The sequence below is a fragment of the Mus caroli genome, unplaced genomic scaffold (genome assembly GCF_978045245.1).
Source record: "Mus caroli unplaced genomic scaffold, Mus_caroli_1 scaffold_2, whole genome shotgun sequence".
Classification (NCBI taxonomy): domain Eukaryota; kingdom Metazoa; phylum Chordata; class Mammalia; order Rodentia; family Muridae; genus Mus; species Mus caroli.
The window spans coordinates 63,117,411-63,125,690 of record NW_028227257.1 but is presented as its reverse complement, the minus strand read 5'-3'; positions in this window follow the sequence as shown (position 1 = coordinate 63,125,690).

The following is an 8,280-nucleotide window of genomic DNA, read 5'->3' as shown; positions in this document are numbered from 1 at the left end:
AGTCCTAAAGGAATCATTGACTCATTATTTACTCATGAGATGTTATTAAGTGCCGAGCATAGAGTGAACATGGTAAAAATTGAAGTAGAGGTGCAGATCACAAACTTGGGATCTTCAAAAATACAGAAAGTGGGCCAGGGAGATGGCTCAGAAGGGAAAACTGCTCACTGCCATATCCGAGAACCCAAGTTCAATCTTCTCTCCAACAAACCCACATGGTAGAAGGAGAGAATGGACTTTGTCAATTAAAACAATTACAGAAATAAATACCACTTACTTGTTTATTTTTAAAGAGGCAGTAGTGGCCAAAAATACCCTTAAAATTCTTTATGTGTTTTTATTTATAAATATACTCACATACAGACAAAATTTATCTGTAAGAACCGATGTAAATCAGCCTCCCTTTAAAAAGCCTGTTTCTTTCATTCTTTTGAGATTATAATTACACCATTTCTCTCTTCTCTTTCCTTCCTCCAAATCTTCCCACGTACCTCTTCTTTCTCTTTTTCAAGTTCATGGCCTCTGTTTTCATCAATTCTTATACACCCTCCCCAGTCCATACAAAGTTATGTACATGATAAATAAAACCCACTCAGTCCATATAAAGTAAATTGTTGCTCAGTACATATAATGTTACTTGTAGTTACATAACTTCAGAGCTGGCCATTTGGCATTGGATAACCAATTTAGAGGTTCATTCTTGGAGAAGATGGTTTCTCTTGCTCCCAGCATTCCTTGGTTGCCTTGTCTAGGATTCTTTGTCTAGGGTTGCGGTACTGTGAGATCCACCCCTCTCCGTGTTAGCTTGCCTATTATTGTTGCCTTTGTTGAGGTCTTATTTTGGTAGCTGTGACTTATTTCGGTAGCTGTGATGATGAGATGTCATGGGTGTGGCTTCTCTGACATTTCTAGGAGATCCAAGCCCACACCAAGCTCCCTGTTCTGGATCTTACAATTTTTCTGCACTTGTTTTCCTTCAGTCCTTGAGTTTTATGTGCTGGAGTTGTGTTGTACCGTCTGAGTTAGGGCTGCGTACCCCATAATTTTGATCAGTTGAGGTTTTCTGTAATGGTCTCTGTCTGTTTCAAGAAGACGTTTCTTTGATGTGGAATGAGGCTTAAACTCATCTGTGCATATAAGGACAAATATTTAGAATGTACTTGGGAATTATACTTGGCTTAGTTAGGGTTTTACTGTTGGGAACAGGCACCATGGCCAAGTCAACAACATTTAATTGTGGCTGGCTTACAGGTTCAGAAGTTCAGTCCGTTATCATCAAGGTGGGAACATGGCATCGTCCAGGTAGGCATGGTGCAGACATCGCTGAGAGTTCTACGTCTTCATCTGAAGGCTGCTAGGAGAAGACTGGGTTCCAAGCAGCTAGAATGAGGGTCTTTAAACCCATGCCCACAGTGATACACCTACTCCAACAAGGTCACACCTACACCAACAAGGCCACCCCCCTAATAGTGCTGCTCCCTGAGCCAGGCATACCCAAACGATATAGTAAAGTGTATACAGTACTGATATAGTAAACTGACAGGTGTAGGTTCTCCTCCCAGATCTGTGTATGACTCACTAGCCTTGGATAGTTAGCTAGGGTTCCAGTACAAGGCACAGGTTCCCTTGTGTTGAGTGGACCTTAAGTCCAATTAGAAAGTTATTGATTACTGCCAAGGTATGTGTTTGACTGAACGAACCCTTAGGATTGTCATGCTACGCTGGTCACTGATGTGGTTCTTAGGTGTCACAGCTGGGTAGGACCTCTGGCTCCTTCCCTCCCTTTGAAGCTTGCGTGGCGTCTTCTGATCCCAGGAGTCTAGTCCTCATGGAAGAAGCTTCCAGGTTACAGTCAGCTGTGACCCTCCAGGTCATGTGTCCAAAATGCGTGGTGCTTTCAGCTATAAGGACTTACCTTCAACCTCTGGGAGGGAAGCAACCAGGGGCAAGAGCAATAGCCTGTAATGTTTTGACTGTCTCTTGGACAGCTCTGACCAGCACAATCTAAAGGAGGTCTTTCCATGCCAGGTGTTAGGGCATCGTGAGAAAGTCTCCAGCTCTTATGGTGAGCATTGTCAGCCCAGTTGAGAAATTTTCATTTAAAGTATAAATGTATTTGTATACACAGACTTATCTGCATGAAATGCAGTTTTGGGTAGATGGATAATAATATGACTCCTTGTGACTCTTCCAGATATCCTTCGCATCCTCCTAACTTCTGTGTTCATCTCCCGCTCCTCCGCAGTTAGTTCAAACCCCTCATAGCCCCCACCACCACCTTCAAGCCACTGCACCCTGTTGTCCTCCTTGCTCTTGTTCCTCCCTCCCTGCCGAGGCCCCACAGTGCTTCATTACTTTCCTGCCTTCTGCAGTTGCTCTAGGTTATGGATTCACATTTAAAGATTTGGAGCTAGGGACTACAGATGGGAGAGAACATGTGGTGTTTGTCTTCCTGGGTCTGGTTTCCCATCTTCAGGATGCTCTTTTCTAGTTCTACCCATTTACCCAGCCAGACCGTACCAAAAAGTGGGCAGGGACTGGATGGGCAACGAGGCTGCTAGAGGATATTTCTTAGTGCTCTATGCAGGAAAGTATATGGACATTTTCTTCATTTGGTGCAACTGTTCTTAATTTATGCTGCTATTAGTTTTCTAATGTTATTTGGTGGTGGTGGCTTGAGGGCATCTTATTTTGAAATATTCCTAAACCCTCATTATTAGTTAGCTACTTCTTACTATAATGAAACAGCTGAGGAAGGGCACTTTATAAAGAAAAAAGGTTCATTTAGTTCACAGATGTGGAGGATGGAAGTCCAAAGCACAGGGTTCAGGCTCAGCTGAAGGTCTTGTTGACTGTGCCATGGGATTGTAAAAGGATGTTTATCTGGTCTATGTCCTTCTGTCTTAGTTAGGGGTTTTTATTGTCTGATAAAATACCATGACAAAAAGCAATGTGGAGTGCAAAGAGCTCATTTCACTTCCACTTCCATATTACAGCCCATCATTGAAGTAAGTCAGGGCAGGGACTCAGGCTAGGAACCTGGAGCTAGGAGCTGAGGCAGAGGCCATGAAAGAGTGCTGCTTACTGCTTTGACCTCCATGGCTTGCTCAGCCTGCTTGCCTGTGCCATTCAGAACCAGCACCCTACCCACAATGGGCTGGGCCCTCCAATGCTGATCACTAAGTAAGAAAAAGAACCAGACCTGTGCCCTGCTAAATCTTATGGTGGCATTTTCTAAATGGAGAGTCCCTCTTCCTAAATGACTCTAGCTTTTGTTGAGTTGATAATAAAGTAGCCAGGATATCTTCTTACAAAGCCTTGAAGAATCGACCTTGAGACTCTATCCTAGTGATCTATATAAACCCGATCATTCCCCAAAGGAGCCATCTCTAAACATCATAGTCAGACCAAGTTTCTACTGTCTTAATATCATCAATATATTGCTGAAGCTTGGTCTTTTGGTGTGTATTGTAATGCTAAATACTGGCCCCCCGAAGTCTGGTTACCCACAGGGTTGAGGAGATTGTCACATATACCAAGTGATGCTATGTGACCTTGCTCCTTAATTTAAAACTATTGGTTGAAGACAAATGCCTACAGCCTATAACTGGAAAGAAGAGAGGTAGGCAGGGTTTTGGTTTCTGATCTTGGATTCTGAGGCAGGACCACGAGGGAGAAGAGAAGACAGGGAAGAGAGTAGGTGAGTAATGAAAACACGGTCATGAGGGTTGGCCAACTGGAGTTAAGAGTGGCCCAGATGGAACATGGCAACTTATAGTTTGGGGGTATTGATAGGGAAATAGCTACTAATAGCGTAGAGGGTAGATATCTGCCTAGCTCTAGTGCTTTAAAGGGTTATTATAAAGATTGTGCGTCTTTTATCTGACAACTAAATGATCTAAGGTGAGGTAGTAAGCCTTGATTAAGAATATTTATTACAAAAATATATTACTTTTAGGATTAATTTAGATTCTGGACCCACAGTTAATAGTTTCTCAGGGTGTGTGTGTGTGTGTGTGCGCGCGCGCGCGCGCGCGCGCACACGCTCCCTCCTGTGCTTCTGGGCCAATCGGTTGCTGTTAATTTTGTTGTCTGGTCCTTGGAGATGCACTTCCTCAGGCACAGTCCAGTCCCTGAGATCTAGGGCCTGCTTAGATTACAGGGGCCTCCTCAGCACTCAGTCTATGCACAGGCACCCTCTGGTCCAGTCTCCTCCGGGTCTCTACGGACCGCGTTGTGGTGCTGGCTGTGGGGCAGCCCTGTCTGCAGCGGACGGTCTGTTTGTGGTTCTCCGACTGCCAATCTTGTCTCACAGCTCCCCTGCTCTCTATTGCTCTTGAGGCTCCTTCACTCATCCATCCCATTAGGTCCTGGGAGGAAGGGGTTGCTTCTGAGAACAGCGTTGCCAGGGAGACTGCCGCCTGGAAATAGCAGCTACTTTTCTTAGTCTCTTTTCCAGTTCCCACTTTCAAAATCTTTCCCCTTTTTTCACAGCTTCAGGCTAAGACACAAAACAGCTGTGCTACTGTTTGAAAACTGCAGCTCACATGTAAAATGCCCGGTTCTTGGCAGAACGGCTTCTCAGCATTTTGTGTTGTTAGAGAAGTAAGCAAAGCCTAACTGCTTATTCTGATGTAACTCTTACATGCTTTAATTACACGAGTGATACTCTCTCATTGTTAGAAATGTGGAAAATAGCTTATGATAATCTCCAAAATGAGCGTTGCCAGGAGATAGTATTTCCATCACTTCTAAACCCTCTAGTTCATATCTTTTAGCAGCACGGTTTTGCCTTCACACTTAGCATTCTAATGTGCCTGAGTTGGGTTATATGTGGGGCATGGGGGCCCTCTGTTCACCTTGACTATAACCTGCACACAGCACTCTCAGGCTCCTCTGTGGATCTCTCAGTGTCCTCTGTAATTGCAGATGCACCACTAACCGCACAGTAGCTTTGAGATATCTGGTACCTGGAAGGTAGAACACCTGGTATTATGACATTGATAGGCTGTTTATTTCTCTGTAATTCAACCTTTTTAATTTTAAAACCCTTGTCATTTGTGTGTGTGTGTGTTGCACACACATGCCAGGGCACTCGTGGAGGTCAGAGGTTAGCTCTCAGGATTGATACTCTCTGACCATGTGGGGTCCAGGGATAGAACTCAGGTCTTTGGTTTTGGTGGAAAGCTCCTTTACCCACCGAGCCATTTTGCTGTCCTCTGCTTTTATCTATTTAAGGATTTATCTTAAAAGAGCCCATTGGTTTGAGTCTCAAAAAGGTCTGGGAATATACATTCCCATGAATGTTAATGAAAGCCTCACGCAAATAACTTTTCCTTGAGAAGTGATAGTTTTGAGGGTCTGAGCAATATCCCATTCAAACTGAAACTTAGTAGTGAAATGGATTAAAATGGATTAAGTGTTAAATATTTAAGGACAAAAAGGCAGAAAACTATTGGAGTAGGATTTTCTCCCACTACTTTGAAGTTTGATGTTTAGCCTTGGTGTAACCCTCACATGAACACACACACACACACACACACACACTGCTTGCTGGCATTTTGCTCCCTCACACATTCAGCTTGAAACTGAAATGCTACCTTACATCTGACATCTCTACATTACCATCACGAGGGAGTCAAATAACACACAACACTAAACTTAGAATCGATATGGACGGCCACGGAGCTGAATTCTTAAAAAGATTACTCTTTGGTTATTCATGTAGGCCATAAACATCGCTGAAGTGTTACATTTCTAACGGTTTTTTTATAGTTTTGCCTATTTTAAGATTGCTAGCAGGATTCCCCCCACCACCACCACCAAAATAAGAACACCGAACACATCCTTTAAAAATGAGCTCACTGCTTTGCAGAGACAGCCCGGTGGGTCACGTACCCTCTGCACAAGCACGAGGACCTGAGTATGAATATCCAGTGTCTGCAACAAAAAGCCAGACACAGTGGCACGCGCCTGTAATCTCAGGACTGTGGGTCAGAGAAGGGCAGATGCCTGGTGCTTCCTGGCCAGCCAGTCTAACCTAGTGATTTCCCAGTTCAGTGGAAGATAGGCTCTCATAAAATAAGGGGCAAAAAGATAGAGGAAGACTCTTAACATTGACCTCTAAGCCCGCCTGCACAAATACACATACACAACAATGTGTGATTACATCTTGGGAATACATCCACTTTTCTAGTGTGAACAGAGCTGGAGAGTTTATTGTGTACGAGTTCACTTCTTGTGTTGAGTTTTCTGTGTGTTGGGCCCATTCCCAGTCGCAGGTTCTAAGCTGAGCACCTGTTAAACCCACAGAAAAGCCAGCCTTGTTTTTTGGACCGATAGACAGGCAGCAGATCCATCTCTTGTCTTTCCTCAGCCCTTGACTATCCTGAGGCAGAGTGAGGTTGTGGCTCCGCCTTCTGTCACGCGTCTCAATGCCCTGCCTTGGCATTTTTGTCCCCAGTGAATGTATTGTGTGCTTCATTTATCTCTTTTGTGACCACGACAGAATTTAGGATAGAGCATAATGACCAAGGTAAGACCTTTGCCCTGTCCAGTCATGGAACTCCTTTCAGTTACTGTGCTTTGTTTTCTTAATGTATGATTGCAGCAGTATTCTCCCATAAATGCACAGTTTTGAGAAGAAGCAGAATCCTATAGTTGTGTGGTGGTGCACCCCACAACCCCAGTACTTGGAATGCTGAGACAGGGGGATAAGCTGTAATTTTGAAATCAGCTACATATTGAGTGCCATGCTAGCCAGGGCGTCATAGCAAGACCCTGTCACAAACAAGCAGACAAATAGACGGACAAACGAGTTGAGAGGGCCAAAATTCAAGTATAAAGGAAGCATTTGTTGAACTTCCTTGAATAGTTTAGGACAGATGCCTCTGCGCCTCGGGGTTGTGGCGCCCCCTAGTGGCTTTACGGAGCTCCTTCTTCTAGGTTTCTAGCACGCAGATTATTACTTGGTGGGCTTCCCCTTCTACCAGCTGGTGGCATCAGTTTGTCAGAGCAACCTCAGCATGTGTTTGAAATCAGTGGGATTCGGAGTCTTCATTCCCTCTTCCATGGCTTTAAATGGAAACAGATCTCAAGGCAAGGAAACCATCGCTCACATCCTTTATTTCCCGTGCTGGATGCTCGCTGTCGGAAGACGAATCCTTCCCATATTTTGGGGGAGAGCCCACAATGAGGTAAGGTGCACGGAGCTGTGGAAGAGGGCTTGACCAGGGCAGAGGTCTCCACAGATTCCTGTGAGGATGCCTCTGGGCTGATGCTCCACAGCCACAAGCAGCACAAGATCTCCACAGCTTCTTAACCTCTTGAAGCAACTTGACTCTAGACCGGGGAAGTGAACTCCTTCGATTTATACACAAACCTGCAGAGGGTTAGACGCTCTTTTCTCTTTGTAGCTTATGTTTCAGCATAAAGTTTTATGTATAGTATGTGGTTAACAAACCCTAATTGACAAATTAATGACTAGGTTCTTGTGAATAGGTACCCCACCACCCCCCGCCAGCTCCAGTTTAATATGGAAAACCTTTCCCTTGGCTTAACTTTCCTCTAGCATCCCTGTATATGTGCAGGAAGAGTCCTTAGAGAGATTAAAAACTACACTGAATAACAGAGTATTACTTTTTTTTTCACCCTTTCAAGGAGGAACAAACTGAATTCTTCAGGTAGATTGTAACTGTTTTGAGGACAACATTGTTTTAATTTCTTTTTAAAAACGATTTTATTTTTTCATTTCATATGTATACACAGTTTTATTCCCGTGTGTATGTGTACCGTGTGTGTGCCTGGCCCTCAGGGAAGCCAGAAAAGGCATGTCAGATTCTCTAGGACTGAAGTTACAAACAGTTGTGAGTTGCTGGGTGGGTGCTGGAAACTGATCCCAGGTCCTTTGCAAGAGCATCAAGTGCTCTTAACCACTAAGCTAAGTCTCCAGCCCCTGTTTTAATGTCTGATGGGCTCCTAGGAGCAGCAGTGTTATGGGAGGTCAGGCTCATTCATTCTGGATCTTGTGGAGATGCTAGCACTCAGTGCTGTCTGTGACCTGACTCTGCTGGCCCTGAAGAGATAGTGTCTACAGAAAGTCCTTGGGTGCATCTAGCAGGAGCAATGAAAATGGGATTTAGCAGAGACCACACTAAACTTGAAGCACCTGCCAACTGCAATGGCATAGAGTCATAGATGATCCTCAAGTTTTGGGATATTTAAATCTTATGAGCTATTTTTTGTACTGTTGCTTTCAAAAATCTATAAAAGTTTAACTAA